The sequence below is a fragment of the Haematobia irritans genome, chromosome 4, assembly GCF_050003625.1.
Source record: "Haematobia irritans isolate KBUSLIRL chromosome 4, ASM5000362v1, whole genome shotgun sequence".
In the NCBI taxonomy this organism is placed as follows: Eukaryota; Metazoa; Arthropoda; class Insecta; order Diptera; family Muscidae; genus Haematobia; species Haematobia irritans.
The window spans coordinates 105,513,396-105,526,894 of NC_134400.1; the positions used below are offsets into that span (position 1 = coordinate 105,513,396).

General features: G+C 30.6%; 1 long non-coding RNA gene across 1 annotated transcript; it reads left to right on the plus strand.

The window, feature by feature from the left end:
- The first annotated feature begins 10,002 nt into the window (after window positions 1–10,002).
- LOC142232749 (uncharacterized) lies at window positions 10,003–10,462 on the plus strand. The gene is made up of 2 exons (XR_012721192.1): window positions 10,003–10,207; window positions 10,270–10,462. It is a non-coding gene; the product is annotated as an uncharacterized LOC142232749 (long non-coding RNA).
- The last annotated feature ends 3,037 nt before the right edge of the window (window positions 10,463–13,499 follow it).

Consider the following 13,499-nt stretch of genomic DNA (forward strand, 5'->3'; position numbering starts at 1 on the left):
AAATAAGGAGGAAATAGTGAAAAAATACACAGTAAAATGTATAAAAACAAAGTTTTGTTCCTCTTTATTAATAAGTCGTCCACGAGGAGTTGACGGACACCTTCAAATATAAAAGCGGTCATTAAGTTCGAGTTTTGCAGCTAAAACAATTTAAAAAGTTTATTTTCTTTAAAATGAATTATTAAAGAAAAATAAAAGGAATTTTAGAGCGATGGTGTTAAATGCTAGTAAAAAACTGTTCACTCCTAAATAAATTTATGTTTATATTATAAAATTATTTATGTATGTTTATACATGGAACATGGAGTCTTCTTTTGTTAGAGTTTTTGAATTCCTTCCAAATTTTAAAGTTTTGTACCCAAAACAGTTACAAAATTGTTATTTTCGCAATAAAAAAAATAATATTTTATCCAAAAATCAGTCATTTTCGTTTATATCAAGCACTGTTACTGACTATAAATCTTTAATAACCCACATTTTGAAGTTTCATTATAAAAATTTAATATAGTACAAATATAAATGTGTAAATTAAAAAAAGTGTTCGGCCGGAGTAGGGATTGAACCCATGACCCTTTGCATGCAAGGCAGACATGCTAACCACTGCTCCAAGTGGCAAACAAATGTATGTTTCTGTTAAATAATGTTATGTTTGCATGGGCTCGTGGGCGCTGTAAACTATGCTATATAAATGTAACTTATAACGATAATTATCTACTGGTGACTATAACAGCTACGTAGCCCAGTGGATAGTGTGTTGGCTTACAAACTGTATGGTCCTCGGTTCGATTCTCCGTGCAGGTGAAAGGTAAAATTTAAAAAATTTATAAAAGTGAATAATTTCTTCAACATTATTTGTATTACAGAAAAAGGTGCCAAGAACTTAAATATTTCGTGGAAGTGAAAATTACGAGTATGTTAGGGAATGAGCACAATCGTCTTTGGGAAAAATTCTTCCAAGCATATAATATTTTTGGGCTCAAAATGCTTCCAAACATATAATATGTTCACATAAAACAAACATATTAATGTTTCGGCAGTATCCAATAATATATATGCTTCCTGCAAAATATGTTTGGAACATATGTTAAAGAAGCGATTTTTTTGAGGGTGTAACAACCATGCAAAACTTAGTCCATATCGGTTCATAATTATATATAGCCCCCATATAAACCGATCCCCAGATTTGGCCTCCGTAGCCTTTTGGAGAAGAAAAATTCATCCGATCCGGTTGAAATTTGGTGCGTGGTATTACACTGTTAGAAAAATATGTTTTTCATATGTTCCGATATAAACAAAATGTGTTTCGGGCACAATTTTTAAACACAATATATTTAAGTGCAAACATATAATGTTCCTAAACTACACGGATGAAAAAGACTGTTTTTCATATGTTTGGCTATAAACATTATATGTTTGGAACACAAATTTTTAAACACAATATTTTTGAGTGCAAGCATATAATGTTCATAAACTATCATAACATGTTTGGGACATATATGTTAATATGTTAGAACATATTATGTTTGGGACATAAAATGTTTGTAAATATAATATGCTTGGATGCAAACATATATTAATTTAGAAATAGCCTATAAACATATATGTGTTTAGTAGCTTGGAGCGCTATTTAACAGGGAGCGATATTGAATTAAGTTGGTGGTTGTTGCTTGTTATTACAAAATTAACATTTTATTTTTCCTTGGGCAATTGATCAGCTACTTCTTTGATCCTTACAAACTGTGTGGTCCGCTGTTCGAATACCCGTCCGGCAAAAGGTAAAATTAAAATAAAAAAAAATCATACAATTGAATAATTTCTTCTACAATGTTTGTATTACAGAAAAAGGTGCTAAGAACTAAAAAATCTGGTGGAAGTGAGAAAGATGTGGGGGAATATACAATTGGGCAGAAACAAAATTTTGAGCATTCAGGTCGAAAACCTATGTTGTTAGCACCTATATTACCTGTTTATTTTCATAATTCATTATGATTGTAAATATATAAATAAATAAATAAAATTTTGAGCACAATATTGTTTGGGAGAATTTTTTTTAAGCATATAATATTTTTGGGTGCAAAATGCTTCCAAACATATTATATGTTCACATAATAACATATTGTTTTTTGGAAGACAACATTATTGAATTTGGATGCAAAAATACAAAATGTTTGGAACTTAGACTATCCAAACATATATTGTTTAGACCAATATGCTTTCAAACATATTATATATTGGAAGAGATCAAACATATAAATGTTTGGGCAATACCCAAAAATGTATATGCTTGAAGCAAAATATGTTTTGGAGTATATGTTACAGAAGCGATTTTTTGTGAGCGTGTAGCACTAAATGTTTGGGTCACATATGTTAATATGTTAGAATATATTATGTTTGGGACAAGAATGTTTTATAAAAATAATATGTGTGAATGTAAACATATATACATTTACAAATTTCGAGTAAACATATATATGTTGTGATATTTTATTCAGAAAGCGACAGAGAGAGTATAGAGAAAGAAATAGAGATGGAAACCGGGAGGGTTGACGAAAGATATCATCAAACTGTTTTATGATAAGGCCAAAAATTTGATATGCTTAAGTCTAAATATTATTTATTTGAATATTAGAATGAGTATGAGAATAGACATTTGAAAAACAAAAATAGCATGTGTTTTCGCCTTGAGAGCAGCATTTTATGTATGTGTGGACATGTGTTTTGTTTATTATTTTAGCATTATGGGCACAATTTTTATCTTGGTTCGATAAAAAGAAATCGGAACGTACGAGGAGTAAGTCAAAATATTCAGGCAAAGGAAATTAAAAAAAACGGTGGAAAATATAGAAAAATTACAAAGGGATCTTCATAAAAATAACGAAAGGGCACTATACTATTTTTAGAGTTGGGACAGTAAAATGAAAAAAGGAGGAAACAGTGAAAAATTAAACAGTAAAATGTATAAAAACAAAGTTTAGTTCCTCTTTATTAATAAGTAGTCTAAGAGGAGTTGACGGACACCTTCAAATATAAAAGCGGGCATTAAGTTCGAGTTTTGCAGCTAAAACAATTGAAAAGTTTATTTTCTTTAAAATGAATTATTAAAGAAAAGTAAAAGGCAAAAGAGGGTCATTTTAGATCGATAATGCCAACTTAATACCGGCCTTAAAGGTAAAAATGAAATTAAGTACAAAACACGATAAGTTTTAAATGCATTTAAAATGGTGTTAAATGCTAGCAAAAAACTATTCACGCCTAAATAAATGTATGTGTATATTATAAAATTATTTATGTATGCTTATACTCGACTCCACGTTCTTTTTTCTGTTAGAGTTTTTGAATTTTGTTATTTTTGCAATAAAAAATAATATTTTTTCTGACTGTAAATCTTTAACTTGGAGGAGCAAAATTCATCCGGTCCCGTTGAAATTTGGTACGTGGTGTTAGTATATGGCCGCCAACACCATGCCAAAATTGCTTCATATCTGTCCATACTTATATATAGCCCCCTTATAAACCGATCCCCAGATTTTGCCTCCGGAGCCTCTTGAAGGATCAAAATTCATCCGGTCCGGTTGAAATATGGTACGTGGTGTTAGTATATGGCCGCCAACAACCATTCCAAAATTGGTCCATATCGGTCTAAAGTTATCTATAGCCGATCCCCAATCACACAAAAATTGGTCCATATCTGTCCATAATTATGGCTGCCACTCGAGCACAAATAATCTACCAAAATTTTACTTCTATATAAAATTTAGTCAAAATTTTATTTCTAACATATAGAAAATTTTGTCAAAATTTTATTTCTATAAAAAGTTTTGTCAAAATTTTATTTCTATAAAAAGTTTTGTCAAAATTTAATTTCTATAGAAAATTTTGTCCAAATTTTGTTTTTATAGAAAATTTTGTCAAAATTTTATTCTTATAGAATTTTTTTTCAAAATTGTATTTCTATAGAAAATTTTGTCAAAATTTTATTTTTTGTTGTTGTTTTTGATTTCAGCTTAAAACCATGAATTGACTAAACTACAAGTGTAGCTTAACCAACAGAGGAAAATTTTCAAGTGCGGTTTAGTGAACTGCCTGAATTTATTCTGATAATTGGTTGATACTTTTGCTGCAAATAGAGGATGCGGATGAGGAATGTGGTAATTCAGAAACGTGCGTCCATCCAACCATCTTGCAGTCTATAGGGCTTTGCCCAAATAAATTTGACAAACATTCTTTTCCTCTGTTGGTTAAGCTACACTTGTAGTTTATTCAATTCATGGTTTTAAGCTGAAATCAAAAACAACAAAATGATTGAAGAATAAACCAACAATAACATAACAAAACGAATTTTATTTCTATAGAAAATTTTGTCAAAAATTTATTTCTTTAGAAAGTTTTGTCAAAATGTCATTTCTTTAGAAAATGTTGTCAAAATTTTATTTCTATAGAAAATTTTGTCAAAATTTTATTTCTATAGAAATTTTTGTCTAAACTTTCTCAAAACATAATATTGCCATGAACAAAATAGAATTAAATTGGCTTTAGTGTCATATAGGCAAGGCCGTATTCAGGGGGGGGATGAGGGGGATCAAACCCCCCCCCCCCGAAATGAATGAATATTTTTATATAAATAAATATTTTTTTTTTAGCTGCATAGAAAAATCTTATCGAAGATGTTGAAGAAAAGCTGGATGTTTTATTTTGAAAAACGCTTACCTATAAAACTTGCACAAATCATAGAATACTAGTTGAAACACCCAGAAAAAAGTGACCCCTTCTTTAAGTTAAAATGAACTCATTGTGAAGAAAGTTGAACTTCGTATAGCGCCAAAGACATTTTTATTTGTTTGAACGATGTGATTTTCGTAGAAATTAGGAATAATGCATTCCATATATTAGTTAACATTTTCCTATATTTATATACCACTATACTACAGAATGAAAAAATTTAACTAATTTGAATTCATATATGGAATGATTTTATTGAAATTTTTTCATTCATTTCGACAAATCTTACACATTTGTGGTAAAACTCAAGGCATATTAATTAAAGGTAAGGTCACGAGCAAACGTGTGTACACCCCATGATATTTAGAAAGTCAAACTAAAATGGCAGGTCACTTAAGTTGACATTTTGTGTATGTGTAGTGTTGTTGTATTGTAATATTTATGTACACAAAGAATGTAAACAAACCTACTAAACGTAAACAAAGCCTTTGACAAGATACACAAAGAATGTAAACAAACCTACACTGTTAGAAAAATATGTTTTTCATATGTTCCGATATAAACAAAATGTGTTTCGGGCACAATTTTTAAACACAATATATTTAAGTGCAAACATGTAATGTTCCTAAACTAACACTAAATGTTTGGGACATCTATGTTAATATGTTAGAATATATTATGTTTGTGGCATGAATGTTTCATAAAAATCATATGTGTGAATACAAACATATATAAATTTACAAATTTCGACTAAACATACATATGTTGTGATATTTTATTCAAAGCGACAGAGAGAGTATAGAGAGAAATAGAGATGGAAACCGGGAGAGTTGACGAAAGATATCAATATAACACAGCAAAAGAGTCAAAAGAGAACAATTTCTGTGAAACCGCTTGTATGTTGTTTCGGAAAACTGTTTTATGATAAAGCCAAAAATTTGATATGTTTAAGTCTAAATATTTTTTTAATTTGAATAAAGAGAATAGACATTAGGAACCAAGAGAATAGACATTTGAAAAACAAACAGCATATGTTTTCGCCTTGAGAGCAGCATTTTATGTATGTGTGGACGTGCGTTGGGTTTATCATTTTGGCATTATGGGCACAATTTTTTTCTTGGTTCGTTAAAAGAAATCAGGGGTCTTCATAAAAATAACGAAAGGGCACTATACTCTTTTTAGAGTTGGGACAGTAAAATGAAATAAGGAGGAAATAGTGAAAAATTACACAGTAAAATGTAAAAAAACAAACTTTAGTTCCTCTTTATTAAAAAGTAGTCCACGAGGAGTTGACGGACACCTTCAAATATAAAAGCGGGCATTAAGTTCGAGTTTTACAGCTAAAACAATTTAAAAAGTTTATTTTCTTTAAAATGAATTATTAAAGAAAAATAAAAGGAATTTTAGAGCGATGGTGTTAAATGCTAGTAAAAAACTGTCCACTCCTAAATAAATTTATGTTTATATTATAAAATTATGTATGTATGTTTATACTCGACTCCACGTTCTTCTTTTGTTAGTTTTTGAAGTCCTTCCAAATTTTAAAGTTTTGTACAAAAACATTTTTTATTACAAGATTGTTAATTTTTGCAATAAAAAATAATATTTTGTCCAAAAATCAGTCAATTTCGTTTATATCAAGCACTATAAATTTTTAATAACGCACATTTCGAAGTTTCATTTAAAAAATTAATATAGTATAAATATAAATGTGTAAATTAAAAAAAAAAAAAAAAAAATGCTCGGTCGGAGCAGGGGTTGAACCCACGACCCTTTGCATGCAAGGCAGACATGCTAACCACTGCTCCACGTGGCAAACAAATGTATGTTTCTGTTAAATAATGTTATGTTTGCATGGGCTCGTGGGCGCTGCAAACTATGCTATATAAATGTAACTTAAAACGATAATTATCTACTGGTGACTATAACAGCTACGTAGCCCAGTGGATAGTGTGTTGGCTTATAAACTGTATGGTCCTCGGTTCGATTCTCCGTGCGGCGAAAGGTAAAAATTTAAAAATTTATAAAAGTGAATAATTTCTTCAACATTATTTGTATTACAGAAAAAGGTGCCAATAACTATAAAATTTCGTGGAAGTGAAAATTACGAGTATGTTAGGGAATGAGCACAATCGTCTTTGGGAAAAATTCTTCCAAGCATATAATATTTTTGGCTCAAAATGCTTCCAAACATATAATATGTTCACATAAAACAAACATATTAATGTTTCGGCAGTATGCAATAATATATGTGCTTCCTGCAAAATATGTTTGGAACATATGTTAAGGAAGCGATTTTTTTTGAGGATGTACTAAACGTAAACAAAGCCTTTGACAAGATGAATGTCGATATTAGTCACCTGATTGCATGACTTTACCTCTTTAATATGCCTTGGGTAAAACTTTTACTTCATAATTAGAACTGCTTACCTTCGTTTTTAAATACAATTTTATTTATTTCTATAAGCAATTTTATCTTCAATTAAAGACATGTTTTATTAATATAATGAATATATTTATTAAGAATCAACAGCATCGAATCTCTTTGAAATATTAGTTTATTATTCCACTATTTCCAATTTCCGTGTGATATTATCAACTGTAAAACGCACTTTTTCTTCTTCTTGTACTTTTCACTTTTAATAAGTTGCTGCCTAACGATTTTGTCCTCCTTTTACAATTTCAATACCTACAAATATAAAAAATCATAAAACATTTTTGTTGCAAAAGGTTAGCGTCACTGAATATTACCTGATAATTGAAGATTCCAAAATGAAGACAAATGAAAGGGTTGTTATTCTGCTGGTGTTCTCTTTCTTTATACACTATCACGAACATTGATAGATTTATTTAAAAAAACGAAAATTTTTCTCACTAATTTAAAATAACAAATATTTTATATATTTTATTTGTTATTTATTATATTATTTTACCATATTATTTTTTAACAATCTCTCCGTATACCAAAACAACGCGATTCCAACTAAAAAAACAACCGACGCGCAAATATATCGATTACACCCACGCGCAAACACATCGATTACGATGACAGGTATCGATTACAGGTAGACAATAGAAATTTAGGAAAATTTCCTATATTCTAACAAGTGTGTTTCCTTAAGTTTTAAAAGGATTGCATACTTCTTAGTACGAATGAACTAAAATATTTTTCTATGCCAAGTGTTGTTCGTATGTATGAAAAACTTTCTATTATAAAGGAAGTCGCAATTATCATTTTATAAGAAATTTTACTAATTTTGAGGAAACTTGGTTTTAGTTCGGTTTTTGTTTATTTTTACGAATGCTTTGTTATCGGTGAATAAAATTTTCTTTTTCAGTAGTAAATTCTTATACCCAGCGAAGAAAATAGTATGAGTAAAATTCCATGCCTTATTCTAGTTAATGAACTATTCCTAACTGCTTAAAGTTTAGGATTTTTTTACTGAAACGAGTAAATTTTATTATTTTTCACAAAAATTTACCTTAATGGAAATAAAATGGATAAACTATATTGATGAAAATTGTTTCCTTTAGTTTCGAAGGCACTTTTTTCTGGGTGAAAGCCCGTCAAACGACGGTCGAAAAAAAACCAAATTGTTTTTGTTCTCGCACCACAAATTTCATTTTTGGAAAATGTATTTCTGCTTTTTATGTGTGTTTGTTGTTCTTTTTGTGAACATGACTCGCTCTGTTTGGTCATAGCAACAACAACGAAACAGCCAAACACACATGTGTAAATGAAATGGCGCAAAACCTGCGAAAAGAACATGCCTAATTCAGCGATGGAAGCAATAAAGAGATATTTCCAAACGTGCATATTCTTTTAAAAATTTTGGTCACTTTGCCAGTTACTCAGGGATGGAAAATACAATTTTTAAGAAAGTACAAGAAAGGTATTTTTTGAGCGGAAAGCTACTTTTTACTAAATTTCAACAAAAATTTCACTGGAAGATTATTGTCAAGAGACTGAATTTTAAAGAAAATAAAATTTTAACAAAATTTTCTATAGAAATAAAATTTTGCAAAAATTTCCTATAGAAATAAAATTTTTACAAAATTTTCAATTGAAATAAAGTTTTGACAAAATTTTCTATAAAAATAAAATTTTGCAAAAATTCTATATAGAAATAAAATGTTGACAACATTTTCTACCAAAATAAAAAATCGATAATATAGAATCGCATTCTTTTTTCGACTAAAACTTTCTTGAAGGTCAATAAAATCCTGTTTTTGACTATGTCTTTTACAAAATCGAGATTTTCTTCCCACATGAACATGTCTGTTTTGCCATATTTGTAAAAGACTATTAGCAAATAAGGTTGATAAAGACTTTCTCAAAATATTAAAATATTTTGTCAAAGCTATTGTACCATAAATCTGATATCGACTCAAAAATGTCTACACAAAAGGTACTAAATCATTCGCGGGGGTACTACGGTACTGACCGGGGTGAAAAAGGTTTGAAAAAAGTACTATAGTACTGCATTTTCCATCCCTGCAGTTACTACGTGCTCATCCGAACGTTCATTTTCAACAATGAAGAGATTAAAGACGTATCTTAGAAATTCGACTAGCGAGATTGGCATTAATGTCGTTTCATCGCCGAATAAATGTGCCGACTGAAGAAGTCATTGATTTATTTGCTGCCCAAAAAGCCCGTCGGCTCAATTTAATATTATACACCCAGAAAAAAGTGCCTTCGAAACTAAAGGAAAAATTCTTCATCAATATAGTTTATCCATTTTATTTCCATTAAGGTAAATTTTTGTGAGAAATAATAAAATTTACTCGTTTCAGTAAAAAAATCCTAAACTGTAAGCAGTTAGGAATAGTTCATTAACTAGAATAAGGCATGGAATTTTACTAATACTGTTTTCTTCGCTGGGTATAAGAATTTACTACTGAACAAGAAAATTTTATTCACCGATAACAAAGCATTCGTAAAAATAAACAAAATCTGAACTAAAACCAAGTTTCCTCAAAATTAGTAAAATTTCTTATAAAATGATAATTGCGACTTCCTTTATAGTAGAAAGTTTTTCATACATACGAACAACACTTGGCATAGAAACATATTTTAGTTCATTCGTACTAAGAAGTATGCAATCCTTTCAAATCTTAAGGAAACACACTTGTTAGAATATATGAAATTTTCCTATATTTCTATTGTCTACCTGTAATCGATACCTGTCATCGTAATCGATGTGTTTGCGCGTGGGTGTAATCGATATGTTTGCGCGTGGGTTGTTTTTTTAGTTGGAATCGCGTTGTTGTGGTATACGGAGAGATTGTTAAAAAATAATATGGTAAAATAATATAATAAGTAACAAATAAAATATATAAAATATTTGTTATTTTAAATTAGTGAGAAAAATTTTCGTTTTTTTAAATAAATCTATCAATGTTCGTGATAGTGTATAAAGAAAGAAAATACCAGCAGAATAACAACCCTTTCATTTGTCTTCATTTTGGAATCTTCAATTATCAGGTAATATTCAGTGACGCTAGCCTTTTGCAACAAAAATGTTTATGATTTTTTTATATTTGTAGGTATCGAAATTGTAAAAGGAGGACAAAATCGTTACGCAGCAACTTATTAAAAGTGAAAGGTACAAGAAGAAAAAATGCGTTTTGCAGTTGATGACATTACATGGAAATTGGAAATAGTGGAATAATAAACTAATATTTTAAGGCCAGTCGATGCTGTTGATTCTTAATAAATATATTCAATATATTAATAAAACATGTCTTTTATTGAAGATAAAATTGCTTATATAAATAAATAAAATTGTATTTAAAAACGAAGGTAAGCAGTTCTAATTATGAAGTAAAAGTTTTACCACAAATATGTAAGATTTGTCCAAATGAATGAAAAAATTTCAATAAACTCATTCCATATATGAATTCAAATCAGTTAATTTTTTTCATTCTGTAGCATAGTGGTAAATAAATATAGGAAAATGTTAACTAATATATGGAATGCATTATACCTAATTTCTACGAAAATCACATCGTTCAAACAAATAAAAATGTCTTTGGCGCTATACGAAGTTCAACTTTCTTCACAGTAAGTTCATTTTAACTTAAAGAAGGGGTCACTTTTTTCTGGGTGTAACAAGTATATACAGCACTAAGTTCGGTCGGGACGAATCTTAAATACTCACCACCATGAACCAAATATTAGGGTTTCCTTTGAAATTTCAGGAGGGCTTGAGGACTTGAGGATATTCCCGAAGATAAATTTAAAGATTTCACCTATGAGGACTATATCAGATTCTGGATTTATAAGAACCATTTTTGTTGGAGTTTTAGAGGAATCATTAACATCTCTTGTAAGTGTGCAAGAAAATTATAAAATAAAGTCTTGATTTGAAATCTTAAATCTGTAGAAGTAAAATCTGGAAATTTTACATGGGGTTTCAAGCAATTTTCATGATCAGTGCGCCTTCTACACCCTCAAGAAGTAAAGTCGGTCTATATGGAGGCATTACCAAATGGATCGATAAAAACTTTGTCCGATACACGTTTTTGTGAGCCTAAAATACCAGAATATTTACAATTTAAGGTAAATCAGATAAAAACTACGGTTTCTAGAAACCCAAGGAGTTAAATCGGGAGATCGTTCTTATGGGGCTATACTAAAATATGGACCGATACTCACCGTTTTCGGCACACCTCTTTATGACCCGAAAATACCTCTAGATTTCCAATTTCAGGCAAATAGGATAAAAACTTCGGATTCTAGAAGCCCAAGAAGTAAAATCTTGAAATCGGTCTATATGGGGGCTATACCAAAATATGGACCGATACTCACCATTTTCGGCACACCTCTTTATGGTCCTAAAATACCTCCAGATTTCCAATTTCAGACAAATTGGATAAAAACTACGGTTTCTATAAGCCCAAGACCCCAAATCGGGAGGTCGTTTTATATGGGGATCATACCAAAACATGGACCGATACTCACAATTTTTGGCACACGTATTTGTGGTCCTACAATACCTCTAGATTTCCAATTTCAGGTAAATTGTATAAAAACTGCGGTTTCTATAAGCCCAAGAAATAAAATCGGGAGATCGGTCTATATGGGGGCTATACCAAAATATATATCGATACTCACAATTTTTGGCACACGTATTTGTGGTCCTACAATACCTCTAGATTTCCAATTTCAGGTAAATTGAATAAAAACTGCGGTTTCTATAAGCCCAAGAAGTAAAATCGGGAAATCGGTCTATATGGGGGCTATACCAAAACATGGACTGATAATCACAATTTTTGGCACACCTCTTTATGGTCATAAAATACTTATAGGTTTCAAATTTCAGGCAAATTGGATAAAAACTACGATTTCTATAAGCCAAAGACCCCAAATCGGGAGGTCGGTTTATATGGGGACTATATCAAAACCTGGACCGATATAGCCCATCTTCGAACTTGACCTGCCTGCAGACAAAAGACGAGTTTGTGCAAAATTTCAGTATGATTGCTTCATTATTGAAGACTGTAGCGTGATTACAACAGACAGACGGACATCGTTATATCGTCTTAGAATTTCTCCCTGATCAAGAATATATATACTTTATATAGTCGGAAATCGATATTTCGATGTGTTACAAACGGAATGGCAAACTTATTATACCCCCGTCACCATTCTACGGTGGTGGGTATAAAAATATTGTATACATACCTATGCATAAATAAAATTTTCTACACATGAGATTATATGAATATTTTTTTTTAAGTTGAACCCCCCCCCCCCCCCCGAATTAAAATCCTGGCTACGGCCTTGCATATAGGGTTCACTTTTTTTGAGTGTACCAACAAAAAACTTAACTAAATTGATTTAATTTTTCCCTTTATTTTCGAAGGCACTTTTTTCTGGGTGTAGAATAATAAATTAAAACAAGTATATACGGTCGTAAGTTCGGCCAGGCCGAATCTTATGTACCCTCCACCATGGATTGTGTAGAAACTTCTACTGAAGACTGTCATCCACAATCGAATTACTTGGGTTGCGGTAACACTTGCCGATGGCAAGGTATCTTAAAACTTCCTAACACCGTCATCTAAATTGCAAGGTAGTCCATACGTCGTATATATTAAACTAAAAAAAGGCCGATTAAATACGTATATAATTAAGTTTGACAAAATTTTCTATAGAAATAATATTTTGACAAAAGTTTCTATAGAATAAAATTTTGAAAAAATAAAATGTTAACAACATTTTCTATAGAAGTAAAATTTGGACAAAATTTTCAATAGAATTAAAAACTTGACAAAATTTTCTATAGAAATAAAATTTTTACAAAAATTTTTATAGAAATAAAATTTTGCCAAAATTTTCTATAGAAATAAAATTTGACAAAATTTTCTATAGAAATAAAATTTTGACAAAATTTTCCATAGAAATAAAATTTTAGATTATTTTTGGCTCGAGTGAACCGATATGGACCAATTTTTGTGTGATTGCGGATCGGCTATATATAACTATAGACCGATATGGATCAATTTTGGCATGGTTATTAGCGTCCATATACTAATACCACGTTCCAAATTTCAACCGGATCGGATGAATTTTGCTCCTCCAAGAGGCTCCGGATATCAAATCTGGGGAACGGTTTATATGGAGAGCCACCGTGATGCAATGGTTAGCATGCCCGCCTTGCATACACAAGGTCGTGGGTTCGATTCCTGCTACGACCGAACACCAAAAAGTTTTTCAGCGGTGGATTATCCCACCTCAGTAATGCTGGTGACATTTCTGAGGGTTTCAAAGC